Source organism: Castanea sativa, chromosome 9, assembly GCF_040712315.1.
Source record: "Castanea sativa cultivar Marrone di Chiusa Pesio chromosome 9, ASM4071231v1".
In the NCBI taxonomy this organism is placed as follows: Eukaryota; Viridiplantae; Streptophyta; class Magnoliopsida; order Fagales; family Fagaceae; genus Castanea; species Castanea sativa.
This window is the reverse complement of record NC_134021.1, coordinates 41,744,435-41,758,813: the sequence shown is the minus strand read 5'-3', so window position 1 is coordinate 41,758,813 and position 14,379 is coordinate 41,744,435. Positions and strand designations below refer to the sequence as shown.

Below are 14,379 nucleotides of genomic sequence, written 5' to 3'. Positions count from 1 at the left end.
CCGATTTAACTAGTTTGATGAGGATCTATAATCAATCCTAGAATTTGAGGCTAAAGCTTGGTTGTTTTTATTCTTAATATTTGCTTTTTCCTTTTTACAGGGTAATTGTCCTTTCTTTTTCTTTTTTTTTCCCTATGATTTTTACGTCTTGCTCTCTAACAAAACTAAGGAGAGGAATGAGAAACTCACATGATTTTTTCTGAACTTTGACTACTATACAATTCCAAGTAGTTCTTTTTTGGTGTGAAAGCAATTGTAAGGAGTAACAATAAAATCAATTTTAAGCTTACATGTTACATCTCTGTATCTTGACCAAAAGAAGAAATATTTGATTTTTCTGGAGTAGTTATGTTCCGAATAAAACTGCTTCAGCTAAGGGTAAAATCATTGATTGGAGGCATGTTACAATTAATATAATGCAAACCCAAGTGCATATTTCAGTGAGTCTGAAGTCGATCCACAGGGAATGGCTGACACTAATGTAAATTTTTTTATTATTAAGTAGTAAATAAAAATAGTTTTTTGTTTGTTTTTAAAACCAAAGATGGAGAAAGATAATATTGAAGCTACAATTGAAAATAGAAAAATAAATCTATGATAAATTAATCGTGAGAAAACATTAGGGATTCTAGGGTCTACCTAATATTTTATCATATGAACCTAGATGGTTTTTAACTTAATTAGGGTAGAGAGCCAACTTGCCTAATCGGAAGATAAAACAGTAAAGTACTTAAACAATGTTTAAAGTAAATTGAATCAGTGGTTGTGCAAATAAAAGGAGTTTCTGCAAATAAAGAGAGTTTGAATGAATGAGTGTAGGTGGGGATTGAACTCAAATCTTTTATTCAACCATCAGAGAATTTACCAGTTGAGCTAATTGGAACCTACTAGTACTCTCTCTCTCTCTCTCTCTCTCTCTCTCTCTCTCTCTCTCTCTATATATATATATATTACATTATATTTAAACTGATATATTGGATTAATGTATTTAAGCTAATATTTGAGCTTATAAAATATATGGATTTTGAATTATATGTTAATAAACATAAAAATAAATAGATGCATATATACATAAATAATACCGACATATATGTGTATAGCAGTAACTCCAAAAGTAGTACACATATATAGATCACTACTAAAATATTTTATTCTCCTAGCCAAACCAAAACGGCATCTGATATGAAATTGACTTTTTTTTTTTTTTTTTGATATTGAGCTTTGGGTATAGGGTTTAGAAGAGAAGGGTCATGGGTAAGGGCTAAGTTTATAGAAATCATTGGGTTCAGAGAGGGGCAACCACCCAACCATACACAATTTGAACCCTATTTCTAAAATTATTAAGAGTGTGAAGAAGGAGAAGCAAAGCCCTTAGAGGAAGTACAACAAGGTTTGTAAGTAATCAGTAAACTATCACAATTTAAGTTTCACTCATGAGCAATTGTTAGTCCCCAAAGTTTGAATTGATAACTTTTTTTTTTTTATAACACAAAATTTTATTAGAATGAAAAACAAACCCAGTACACCGGCGGTGTACTAAAGGAGAAGTACTATCAATTCAAAATACAATGCTCAAACAATTCTGAGAGCAAGAAACAAGGTGGAGAAAGAAAAGCAGCACTCCAATCCAGCAAAGTACGAAGGAAGAAGGCTTTAATTTCAAGGATAGTCCGTTTACATCACTGAAAACTTCTGAAATTCTGTTCTTGCCAAAGGTACCACATAATGAAATTCTTTTCTTGCCAAGCAGTCAGACAGTGGCCAAAGATTTTCCCCTCTATCTCTCGTAAGCTTGTGCTTTCACTAAACAGATGGCCGCAGTACAGTCAACAGTGTAGTGTTACAAACTTAGAATCAAAGTAGTCGCAAGATGTATTTGTTTTTCTGTTGAAACTTAAACTGAAGAAGAAGAAGGGAGCTCAAATCATAGCATACACAATCATAACATAACAGATGGCCTCAGTACAATCAACAGTGTAGTGTTACAAACTTAGAATCAAAGTAGTCGCACTATGGTGGAGTTTGGATAGTGCGTCTACGTCTTGCGCTGCGTTTTCAGTCCTTTTTTTTTTTTTTGTTTCCCCCAGCCCATGGACCCACAAATTTCACTTTTCAGCAACTTTTTTTTATTAAAAATGGGTCCTACAGTACTATTCACACATTTTAAAATTATTTTGCTACAGTGTTTTCAGTTTTCAGTTTTCAGTTTTCAATTTTCAGCAATAAGTTCTATCAAAAATGTATTTATTTTTCTGTTGAAACTCAAATCATAACAGTAAATTTGTTTCAAAATAAAAGAAATAAAGAGAATTACATTAAAATGAACAAACAATATAAGTACATGATACTATCCTATTCTAATGCTTGGACTTGGGGTTGGCAGGAGTTCTGCTCTCCAGTACAAGTAAGTAGATCAAAAATATAAGCTATCATAAAAGTCACAGCGCATCTTCTTGCTTGGCCGGACACCCTCTTCTGAATCCTGAAGATCCAGAAAACTCAGTGGGTCAAAATCGGGCTCTGTATCATCAGCAAGGTCAAGTAAAAGACCCTCCACCTCAGCTTCATCAAATCCATCAACAACATAGTCCATCTTCTCAGCTATCTCATCAAACACTTGACCCCCCATGCCCGGGTCATCAAAGAAATCCACCTGATCAAAAACACTCTTTGGAGAACCCAAAATACCAGAATCAACAACTGGGTCTTGATCATGATACGGGTCTTGACCCCACATGCCCGAGTCATCAAAGAAATCCACCTGATCAAAAACACTCTTTGGAGAACCCAAAATACCAGAATCAATAACTGGGTCTTGATCATGATACGGGTCTTGAGTCTCTTGACCCCACATGCCCGTGTTATCAAAGAAATCCACCTGATCAAAAACGCTCTTTGGAGAACCCAAAATACCAGAATCAACAACTGGGTCTTGATCATCATATGGGTCCTGACCCCCCATGTCCGTGTCGTCAAAGAAATCCACCTGATCAAAAACACTCTTTGGAGAACCCAAAATACCAGAATCAACAACTGGTTCTTGATCATCATATGGGTCCTGACCCCCCATGTCTGTGTCATCAAAGAAATCCAACTGATCAAAAACACTATTTGGAGAACCCAAAATACCAGAATCAACAACAGAGGGTGGTCTTTCCAAAGCCAAAGCCAAACACGTCTCCTCCTTCTTCTTATTCTTTTTGTAAATTACACAGAGAACCAAGTCGGAGCCCTTTTCGGCAACACTAAACGCATGCATTAACCAATCAGTGGTCTTCATCTCCTTACCCTCACCCTTCACCCTGAAATTCAACAATTTGTTGAACCCAATAATCTTCTTCTCAGACCCAGAATCATAGATTTTCTTGGTGGAACTTTCATGCCAAGTCCCATAGGAACCAACAGAACGAAGCACACGATTCTTCCCCCTCTTTAACATGGTGAAGAAGTAATGTTTCTCATCATCCAACACTGCCGTCGAGTCCGTACAGAATTTCCATGGGGGCTTATCGTATACTTCATCAGAGAAGCCGATGACGTCCCAAGCCAAACCCTCCTTTCGAATCTTCGGAGAAAGGTAACTGGAGATCAACACTGCATCAGAGGGCTCAAACCTCGCCCCCAACGGCAGAGGCAGAGGAAGCCTCCGCCGGAGAAAACTCATCGCTTCTGGGTGTCTCAGAGAGAGAGAGAGAGAGAGAGAGAGAGTGTGTGTGAATGGGAATTTTGATGGAAAGAATGACGATGATGCCTTATATAATAGTCGGCGCAAGGGGGTGAGCCCAACGGCTATTTTTTTTATATAATTATTTTGAAAATAAATTTTTATATTTTTTTTGAGAATTAATTTTTATATTAAATCAGCAAGAAAACAGGTCTACGTGGATAAGTATACGAATCCTCTGCTGTCAGATCTTGTAATATGATAATATGATTTGAACAATTTTATTTAATAAATTATAATTATTAAAATATTATTAATTAAAAAAAATAGCCGTTTGGCTCATAGCCTTGCACCTAAAGCATCCTGATGTCACTGTTTAGAAATTGATAAGCAGGGTAAGGCATAAGATAAAAAAAAAAAAAAAAAAAAAAAATTTCCACAGTTTTGTTGGTATTGTATATATATATTTTTTAATCTGATAGATATATGAATTTGTGGATGCAGAGGGAAATCTGACATATTGAGCGATAAGTGGTGGCTACAAGGACACCTAAGTGATAAGTGGAGCTTCAAGTTTGAATTTCTCAGTCTTTGACAAAAATTTGTGGATCTATGGGATACATATAGGATTTAGGAGATAGCCTACAAATGAATTTTTTGGTATATAATAATTGTTTGCCAAATATGGAGCATAGTCATTTAAAATTGAAGAGGAAGGAAAGCAATTTACATGGAGAACTTGATAAGGGTTCTTGGACCTTGTATAGATGTTTTGTCATGTATATCTTTGAGTTTGTGAAGGAGAGAACATTATGGTTGGTATAGGGTTTCCGTTTGGTTTGTGATATTCTGAGTCAATCTTAATTGACGTTCATTGCAGACAATTGCTGCTTTGCCATTTGAGAGTAATGGATATATCCGAGTTGATTGCTATGATGGGCTAAATCAGATGAGAAGAGAAATGAGTGCTTAAGAGAATTTCGTATTTGCAACTTTGAGATCTATTTTGAAAATTCTCAATTTTATTTCTTTGATAAAAGAAGGTTTATTATTTATGATGACTGCAGTTATGTGATGGTGTTGGTATTGCCCGTTTGTTAAATGCAACCTTGGTTTTGCCAAAGTTTGAAGTGGCTGCATATTGGAATGAATCAAGTTAATTTATGGTTATATTTATCAAAGTTGATGGGATAGCTATGAAATCTGATAGAATTTTTTTTGAAATCTGATAGAATTGTTATTATCGTTTAGCTATGAAATCTAAGTGGGTGCTGTTATTTTGGGGTGTTGAAGAAGATGATGATGGTGAAGCTGGCATAGTGAGCGAAGTACTGGTGGTAAGGGTTGGCAGGTTGGGCTTGCCAACTACAAATTTGGGTTTGGTGGTTGGGATATTTGGTTTGCATGAAGGAGCTTTGAAGAGAGGCTAAGGAAAGCATGTTAATGGTGCCACATCAGATAAATGAAAGCCATCTAAGCATACTATTAGCCGCGTATGCAAAAACTGGATGGAAAATAAATGAAAGACATTAAATTGTTACCTTTTGAATACCTGAGAGATGAAATCAAGCTTTTTAAATTTAAGGAACTAAAATCAAACTTACCTCAATTTTCAGGGACCGAAAGTAATAATTTACCAAGGTATTATATTGTATATCCCTTTTTTTGGGTTCCTAAATTATTTTACTTTCCTTCTACTTTGACCTTCGTAATCGTATCAATTGGGCCTCAATTATAATTTTTAATTAACTCTCAAAGGCTAACAAGATGGTTTGATAGGTGTTTTTCTCATCCTATATTCTGATCATTCTCTCATTTCAGCAGTTTAGTCTGATGAATTGTATAGAATAAGCCTTCTTTTATCTACGATTTGATCTTATAAAATTGTTCTAATTGTATGATATTACGTGTCAAAGGCTAAAAGGTTTCCTCAAGCAACAAGAGTAATGCTGTTCTTCTTCTTTCAATTATTTTTTTTATAAGTAAAAATCATTATTCTTTTATTTTTCATAATCTTATAAAATTTATCATCTTTTTACTAAGGCAGTATCCTTTTCTAACCATTTGGTTTCACCTTAGTGGTTTTGCAGATGTATTTGACGTTGACTACTTTATTCAACAGATGAATGGGTTTATTAAGGTTGTCAAAGAGTTGCCACCAGAAATTGCATCAAAAGAACCTTTTCGAGTAGAGTGTAGCAAACACAAAGGCCAATTTGATTACATTGAAAGTGTTCTTCCATCCTTGCTGGAACATCATTATATTTCAATTACACCAGCAATGAGCCAAAGAAGAGATAGGTATTACTTTGTAGTTCTATATTTCTTGCTTAGTGGTGACACTGGAACCATATTGTTGTGACTGAGAAATTAATCCCACTCGGAGAAGGTTGATTAATGAGATGTATAATGGCCAATAGTTCTATGATATAGAGTTGAATTGTCAAATGCAATATGTGGTTTGGTTTCAACATGTTAATTTGAGGCACTGGCCACGTATCTTTGATTGGGTCTTGTGTGTATACCTGTTTCATATTTTAGGAAACTTTCAATTAGTGCTGAGAAAGAAAAGGTGATTTGAGGGCCAGGAGCTCAGATGAGTTGAAGCATATGTATTTGAAGTCTATATGAGTGGATATTGTGTTGAATGTCCTCTTCAATTGAGGGGTTCCTAGAGTTTATGGACTCCCTGGGATTATAACTGTTCTATGTTTTAGCCTATGTTGTTTGTTTGATTTTTTTTTTTCCATATATACCCTTGTACTTGACTTGCGTTAATTATACACTTAAAAAAAAATGAAAGATAAATTGAAAGTTGACTGAGCATCTTTATCTTTCTCATATGAGTTTTGATGTCTAACAGGATTGGTTTAACTTCCATATATATGTGCTTTAAAAAAATAATAATAGTGATTAAAAAAAAATGCCACCATATCTTTGATGTTCAAGCTTGTTACAGTGTGTTGCGCCTCACTAGATCCTTGGAGAACAAGGATTCTGAGCTCTTAAAAGCCATACCCAAACCCTTTCTCTCACTTCGCCTTCGATTTGAACCTGACATGGTAGCATACAGCCAATGTGAATACTCAGGTCTTTCTCCATCTTCTGTCAAAGCCATTGAAGCGGCATGAGGAGATAGAAAACCATGGACTGGAGAGTTAGCCCACGTATGGAGAAAATGGGAAAATGTCCTCTTACCCCTAATGAGATGGCCTTCATACTTCAATCACTTTCCATTCCAACAGACACAAGTATATATTTGGCAGCTGGGGATGGTCTGATGGAAATTGAAGGCTTAACATCTGTCTACACCAATGTAGTTACCAAGTCTAGCCTCCTAAGTGACGAGGATTTCACAAGTATGCACGGGAACACAAAAGCTGCATTGGATTATTATGTGTCTATTAATAGTGATTCTTATGTGGCTACATATTTTTGAAATATGGATAAGATGGTTGCAGCAATGCGAGCTTTTTAAGGGCTTGTATAAAACCCTTTTCTTAAGCAGAAGAGCTTTTGCAGAGTTCACTTCAGAAGGTTTTAGTGGGAAAGATCTGATGCAAGCCCTATGGAAGGCTCATCTAGATGATTATGTCATGGGGAGAGGTTCTGCTTTGTGAGTTCAAATTGTGATTTCAGGTTCATCTTTCTCGCTATATGTTGTATTTCTTCATTTTTTGTATGTGATATGACTCTAGAAGCAGTTTTTTTGTTAGGTGTTTCTATAATTTAGGGCTTGTAGAATAAAGAGTTTTCCCCTTATATCTTGTTTTTACAAGTTGTAATGTCATTGACTGACTTTAATTATGTATGTCTTGGCCAAAGTTTGGGCATTGCACCTAACCATTCTGTTTTCACTCTTTCTACTAAACAAGTTTCCTTTTGATACATTTGTAAATTCTTAATCCATCTCTTTACATTACCTATGCACTAATGTGTTTTATTTAATTGTGTATTCATTGGTTTTGATGGTTATCATACTTGCAGACCACACTAGAATTATTGAGATTGATTAGATGAATGTTACATTATAAGAATGTTTCTACAAGTAGGCAGACAGGATTCATTCATTGATCAGTACTAGTATAATTGGTATGCTTGAAGCCTTGAGCATCTTTACTGCAGCTGTCATATGCTTTAGGTTACAAGATTTCCTAAGATTACATTCTCCTTCTTTGAGTGAAATTGCAGATAAAATGGGACAGTGTAAGTCCATTTTAATGCTTTGGTTCACCTTTGAGCCAGCTTTGATCTGGGGTATACAGGAAAATTTCCACATGTATTCCCAGGAGACAGAATTTTCCTCTATTGCAAGCAGCATTTCTTCTATTGGTTATCACTTGAAAACTTGTATAACTGACTGGTTGATGGACCTTCAAATGTTAGTTTTAGTTTTTGTAATGCCATTCTACATAAAATGACAAAGGTCGCGACCAAAAAGCAGTATAGCGTCATGGAGCTGATCGAAGCCAATTCTCTTCCGAAGTTCCTTGCAACTTGAAATTGAAGTATCATGATGAATAGTATGGTTGAGTGAGTCTTGCTAGCTCAGTTGGTTGAGTGCTCGTCAGTGGGAGACGGTTCACTAATCTAACATCCAACTACATAAGCTCAAGTTTTGAATCCCATTTTGGCATAAGATTCAATATTTATTGAAATTATACTGTCATATCAATGAAAAGGGTGGAATTTGTCAAAGAAAACTGTCAAGATAAACCAACTGTTTTATTATTATTATTATCATTATTTCTTTTTAAAACTCATAACAATTAAAAAAAAAAAAGCACCAACCAACCAGGCCCTTCCAGTTGATGTTGTTGTGTCTAGGAGAATGCTCACAGAGATACCTGCTAAAAATGTGAAAATCTGTAGGTATACTGTTCAGTCCACTACCAAAAGTAGAGAATAAGGTTATATTCTTTTTCAGGGAGAAGTGTGTGCTATGTTATTATGGATGATAATTGAGAAAATTTCTTAGTAACTAGTGAAAACGTTTTTTATAAAAGGTTTCTCGCCTGTAACTCTTTGTTCATATGATGGCATTTTGAGCTAACTTGATGAAGAAAATGAAAAATATAATAGATTTTGGCTATCATCAAGAAAGGATACTATAAGTTGAAACTCTCTTAAAAAAAAAAAAAAGAGATCTCCATAGCTTTGCACATTGTTTTGGATCCATGTGTTTGCATAGTCTTGGCTTGAAGCAGTGCTTTGAAGCTCTTCATTAGGGACACCAAGCATGAGCTCAATATTGGTGCCTCTAAGGGCTTGGAGAGAACCATACTTTTGGCCATAGAGTCGCATCCTTCTGATGTTATTGTTTGTACATATTTATAACTTCTCCTGGGGACAGTAAGTTGTTGCCAAACATTCATAGCAAACACCTATCTTGGCAACTGATTAAAATAGAACATGTCAAATTTTATGTCATGACCATATTTCCATCATATGCTCAGTAAGTACATAATAAATCTACAGTCAATAACTACCTGATTCATGTAGTGTTGAAATTTAAGCTTATTTATTATAACATATCAAATTATTAATTCAAAATCAAATAAAGTACATTCTTTTCATAAAATAAAAATAAAATAAAGTACATTCTTCATTACATAATAAAGCATGTCATATATGAGTAAGTTAAAAAATAATCTTAATGAAGAAAAAAAAGTAAGGACAAAGTTTAGCTTCAAAATTGATTGTAGCTTAAGGCTACAAACTCACTCAATAAAATAAATATTACAATATATTTTGAAAATCTAAATGTTGAATTGCATGTTCTTTACGCTTACAATACATATGTTAAATTTTATGTCAATTGGATATTATTTACTATATGATCTATAAGCCTATATTTTGTGAATAATTTTAATTTACAAAAACTTACAATTTAAAAAATTTATTGATGACAAAGTTATTGATCTTTTAATTTTCTTGAAATTTTGCAAGTATGAAGGGTATAAGAAAAAGATGTAATCCAGTTGTGGATTTGTCAAAATTCATCCCCAATAAAAAGATATTGAGTAAGGTTGTAGCCTAAAGATACAACTAATTTTGTAGCTAAACTTTGTAATTGAGTAAAGTAAACAAGGGAAACACATTGTTAATGGAAAATAATAATAAAATGTCATATGAGAGTAAAGTAATAAAAAAGAAATAGGTTTAGGAATAAAAATAATAACTCGTTTATTTACCGAATGGAATTTATTGAAATGTATCGAAATGGATAGAATGAGCTAGAATTTAGGATGAGATTGAATAGAGTGATGATTCATATTGGTTAACTAACTGGAATGAAATTAATAACATTAGTTTAGAGAAATACAATTCTAATAAAAGTTATCATTGTGAAGCTAGTTAGTTTTTACTTTGTCATATATACACTTATGGTTAAATATGCATGTCCAGTTAGACTTTAACCTTATGTTTGATTGAGGGAGATGAGGGGAGAGTAGAGGAGAAGAAAATGAAAGATGACTAGAATATAATAAATTTTAGTATATTCTGGACACTTTCCTTGCTCCCTCCATCTTTCTCTTCTTCAAACATAGTGTAAAAATATCATACTACTCTATAGCTTTTTATGAGATTATTTTTACCAAATTTATAATGCAGATTCAATTATACCAAATTTATGATTGGAGAGACATTTAATATATATTACCCACATCTGTAATTATCATGCTAAACAAATATCAAGATGTTGAAAAATTATTTTCTCTATAAGTTTTTAAAATATCCAAAATCATAGTTTTATTATGCTTTATAAACAAACTAAAAACATGACTAGAATTGGATATTAAATATTTTTTTTACTAAAGGTAACATTTGGCATACAATACACAAGTATAGAGAGTACATGTTACCAATTTTTTGGTTTTCTAAGATTATCTTTCATGTCATACATGTTAATTGTTTCAATAATGCTGCATACACAAATAATTTCACAATTTTTTTTTTTTTTACAAAATTTGAGGTAATAGGTAATTATTAGTATAATTTCATATAGAAACATAATTAGCATTACTTTATTATATATAATCGTTACCTATCACCTAAGTTATTGTGAAATTTCTACACTTATCGAAATTGTTCAAGCAATATATGGAATATGTATGGTTTATGAGAATTTATAAATTGATCTTATAGAGGTTTTACTTTATAAAACGGTCTAGAGACAACTTTTTCCACAACTCTTGAGTGGTTGACTGTAGTGGTGGAGAAGAAGTGGTGAATTTATCACCACTCATAGTCGACCACACATCAAGGTGTGGCAAATAGTGTGCTTCTGGAAGAATTATTTACTTCGACTAGTTTTGATTTGGGAGCCTAATGTATAATGTGCAAAGGAGTGAGAGAGAGGGAGAGAGAAAGAGGGACCTATTATGTCTAGGCTAGCCATCAACATCACAAACATTAGCATTAAGGACATCGTTGAAGGGCTGTTACTAGTTGAATAAGACTTAGCCATTGACAAAAAAGTAGAAGAGAAGCGTAGACTAAGAGCTTGGATTGAAACCAATTATGCTTCCAACACTATTTTTATAGAGAGAGATGCTTGTGCTTGAGATTGAGACTTTTGAGTGACTATAGCGTCAAGCACTCCATGGAAATGGATTGTTTAATTGTTATATGCCACCACAATTTAACCCGTCAAACACTCCATGGAAATTAAGTAACACAAAATTATCTACGGCAACCAAGTGCATCACATAAAGCTCGTCTAACTGGTTTTTATTTTGGACTTTGTCTTTCCTCTAGAAAATGTTAAGCTTCTCTACCTTGCGATTTGAGAATGTTTACATATTGAAGTGACCTATCTCATCATAACCGGTTGCCTTTCTACGAGGTCATTATGGGTAACAGAAGCTCTAATATTAGGCTGCGTTTGTTTTGGTTGTAAAGGAAATTGGAAAAATATTTTACACCCTTGAGGGTGTTTGGGTATGCATGAAAATTCGGTCAAACTGAAAATAAATTTCATTTGACCATAAAATAGAGTCCCTAACTCTGTAAAACTAACCCCATAGTTATTTTATCTTCAATGAATTTTCAGCCTCACTCAGAACTCAACAACCCGAAGAGAGAGAGAGAGAGAGAGAGAGAGAGAGAGCACTAGAGGAATCGGACCGCCGTGCAAGCTTTGGTCGCCATGCAAGCTCCGTCCATCATCCGCCGTTCGCCGTGCAAGCTCCGTCCATCATTCGCCGTCCGCTGTGCAAGTTGTGTCCACCGTCCCTCTTCTCTTCCTCCCTCGTTCTCTCTCTTTCCCTTTGACCAACCAAGGCCGAATCGTCAACTGCATGTCACTGATCTACAACCCACCACCCACCCTCGCTGTCGCTGCCATTGATCTCTTCGCCCCAAGCCCCAAGCATGATACTGTTTCCCATGATCTTGCCACCGCCGTTACCCATCTCTTTCTCTCAATCCATCTCTCTCCACCTCTCTCACAATTGGTGTTTTGTCTGAGGAAGGGGGCCAACTTTTTTTTTTGTTCTGATTACCACTCCACCCCCAAACCCACTCGATCTGGCCGTTGCCGTCCTCCATCCACTCCGATCTCTTTCTTTCCCGATCTATCTCTCTTTCCCTCAATCTCTCACTCTTTCTTCCTCCTTTCACCGAGTATATCATGTATATGTTGTGAATAAATGTTTTTATTTTGATTTTTGGTTGTGTTAAGTGTATATTTTGAAATTTTCTGTTATAAAATTTGTTTGGAAGCTGAGAAAATGGCTGAGAAAATGTGAAAAATTTGTAGGAATATAGCATTTTAAGAATGTTACCAAACACCAGAAATCGTGTTCCAAACTATTTTCCATTGCAGAACCAAACACCCGGATTTCATTTTCCTTACGGAAATTCATTTTCCCCTGCATTCATTTTACACTCGGAATTTGATTTACATAGAGCCAAATGCAGCCTTAGTTCTTGTGTGATAGGATTTTAAATTTACAGCAGTTACTCTATGGTGATTGTTCATTCTCATCAAGTCAAGAAGCCAACAAGTTTCTTTTTAGCATAGGTAGAATTCCCGATCCCTTATACAATAATAAGAGATTTTACTAATTGAGCTAATTGTTGAAATTTGCGTATGTGTGGGTTCTTTTTTTTTTTTTTTTTTTCTTAGGACACAGGCCCAAGTAAAAACAAGGATCCTGGGCCCAATACTAATTGTTTTAAGGGATTGGGCTTGGTTCATTGCAGCTAATTGGGCTGATTTCGAACCAAGTGGTGCACAGAGCATGAATCTTACAACACATACATGCTAACAAACAAGAAATATATGCATTGAACAACAAGAAATAGCAAATGAACGAAGTGGTAAAGGAGGACACAAAATAAAGCGTTAGGGATCCTTAAAACAATGTAGAACATTCCATTACTTTCTTAATCGTGTAATACACTATACTCACTAGGACATGTTACAAGGTCCAAATAAGTTAAAAAATCACAGACTTAGATGGCTCTTCAGGCCTTTAAGACTTGCAAAGTTTGAATCTCTTTGAATCCAAGTGTGTTCTCTAATGGTTATTTGAGGATACCGAGTGGTATTTCCCTCTCTTTTCTCTCTTTTTTTGAATTCTGATAGAGCTTTCTCAAGGATTTTACTCTAATTCACTGTTGTTGAATGCTCCTTCACTGTTGGCTACTCCCCCCTCCCCCTTTTATAGTGCCATCCTAGGGTTTCCGGGGTACCACTGATTCCCTCCATTTGCTCCCTTGGGTACCAGAACCAATGTTGTCCCAGTAACATTGGTGGCTGGTCCATTTCTCATTCCTCATTACTTTCTTCTTTTGGGGTTTCTTCTTCAAAAGCCTCCTGTTAACTTTCCGTTCTGGGGTGTCCTAAAGAGCCGACCTTTGGTCTTTTTTCTTTCAAGGCTTCTAGATCCCATCTTTTTAGACTCAACTTTTGGCCTCCTTTCCCTTTGTCATTTTTCCCAAGTGAGCTGATTCCTTCTTGCCAGGTTGAAAGTTTCCTAGCTACCTTCCTTCATGGTTCTTCTTTTTGGGTTGCCCAAGGTACTAGCCCTTTGTTAATGAATTGTTGGCTCCCAAGCCTTTTGATTCATTTTTTGCATCATTGGGTAGTTGATAGGGACATATCTACTCTCGTTCCTTGTTTTTCTTAGCATCCCCCCTGAACTGTCTTAATCCTAACCTGGCCTTGCTGCACATCCCGAGGATCCTTGGCTCTTGGGAATTCTCAGGTATCCTGGCCCAGTTATTTTCCTAGGCTCTCTGGCGATTTTCTTGACCTTTGAGGGCTAGGTTGGGCTTTTTCTCTCCTTTATTTCATGGGGCCCAAAACTTGCCCTGTAACTCTATTTTTAGAAAATCGAGTTATAGGGCAAAAACTTAAAAAAAAAAATTACATGGAACTTGAGTTCCATGTAACATATTGGAAGTAACTCGATTTTCATCAAATCGAGTTTCAAAACAGGGGTATTTTGCTAGATAGTTTCAGAACATGGGCATTTTGCTACTTGTTTTGGGCGAAAGGGGCAAATGCCCATTTTGGCTGACAATTGTTTGTTTCATTGGTCATTGCCATCCAGGCAACCTTGAAATTTTGTAGGAATTATCTTCTAATTAATTTAAAACATTCTCTTATTTATTTATTTATTAATCTTCAAATGGAAGTCCATTTCTTGGTGAAGATTTAGTCCTTTTCAATCTAAATGTGTACATAGAGCTACGTCATTTAA

The 14,379-nt window shown here is 35.1% G+C and overlaps 1 pseudogene; it reads left to right on the top strand.

Moving 5' to 3' along the window:
- The first annotated feature begins 3,738 nt into the window (after window positions 1-3,738).
- LOC142609242 (O-fucosyltransferase 13-like) lies at window positions 3,739-7,284 on the top strand (annotated as a pseudogene).
- The last annotated feature ends 7,095 nt before the right edge of the window (window positions 7,285-14,379 follow it).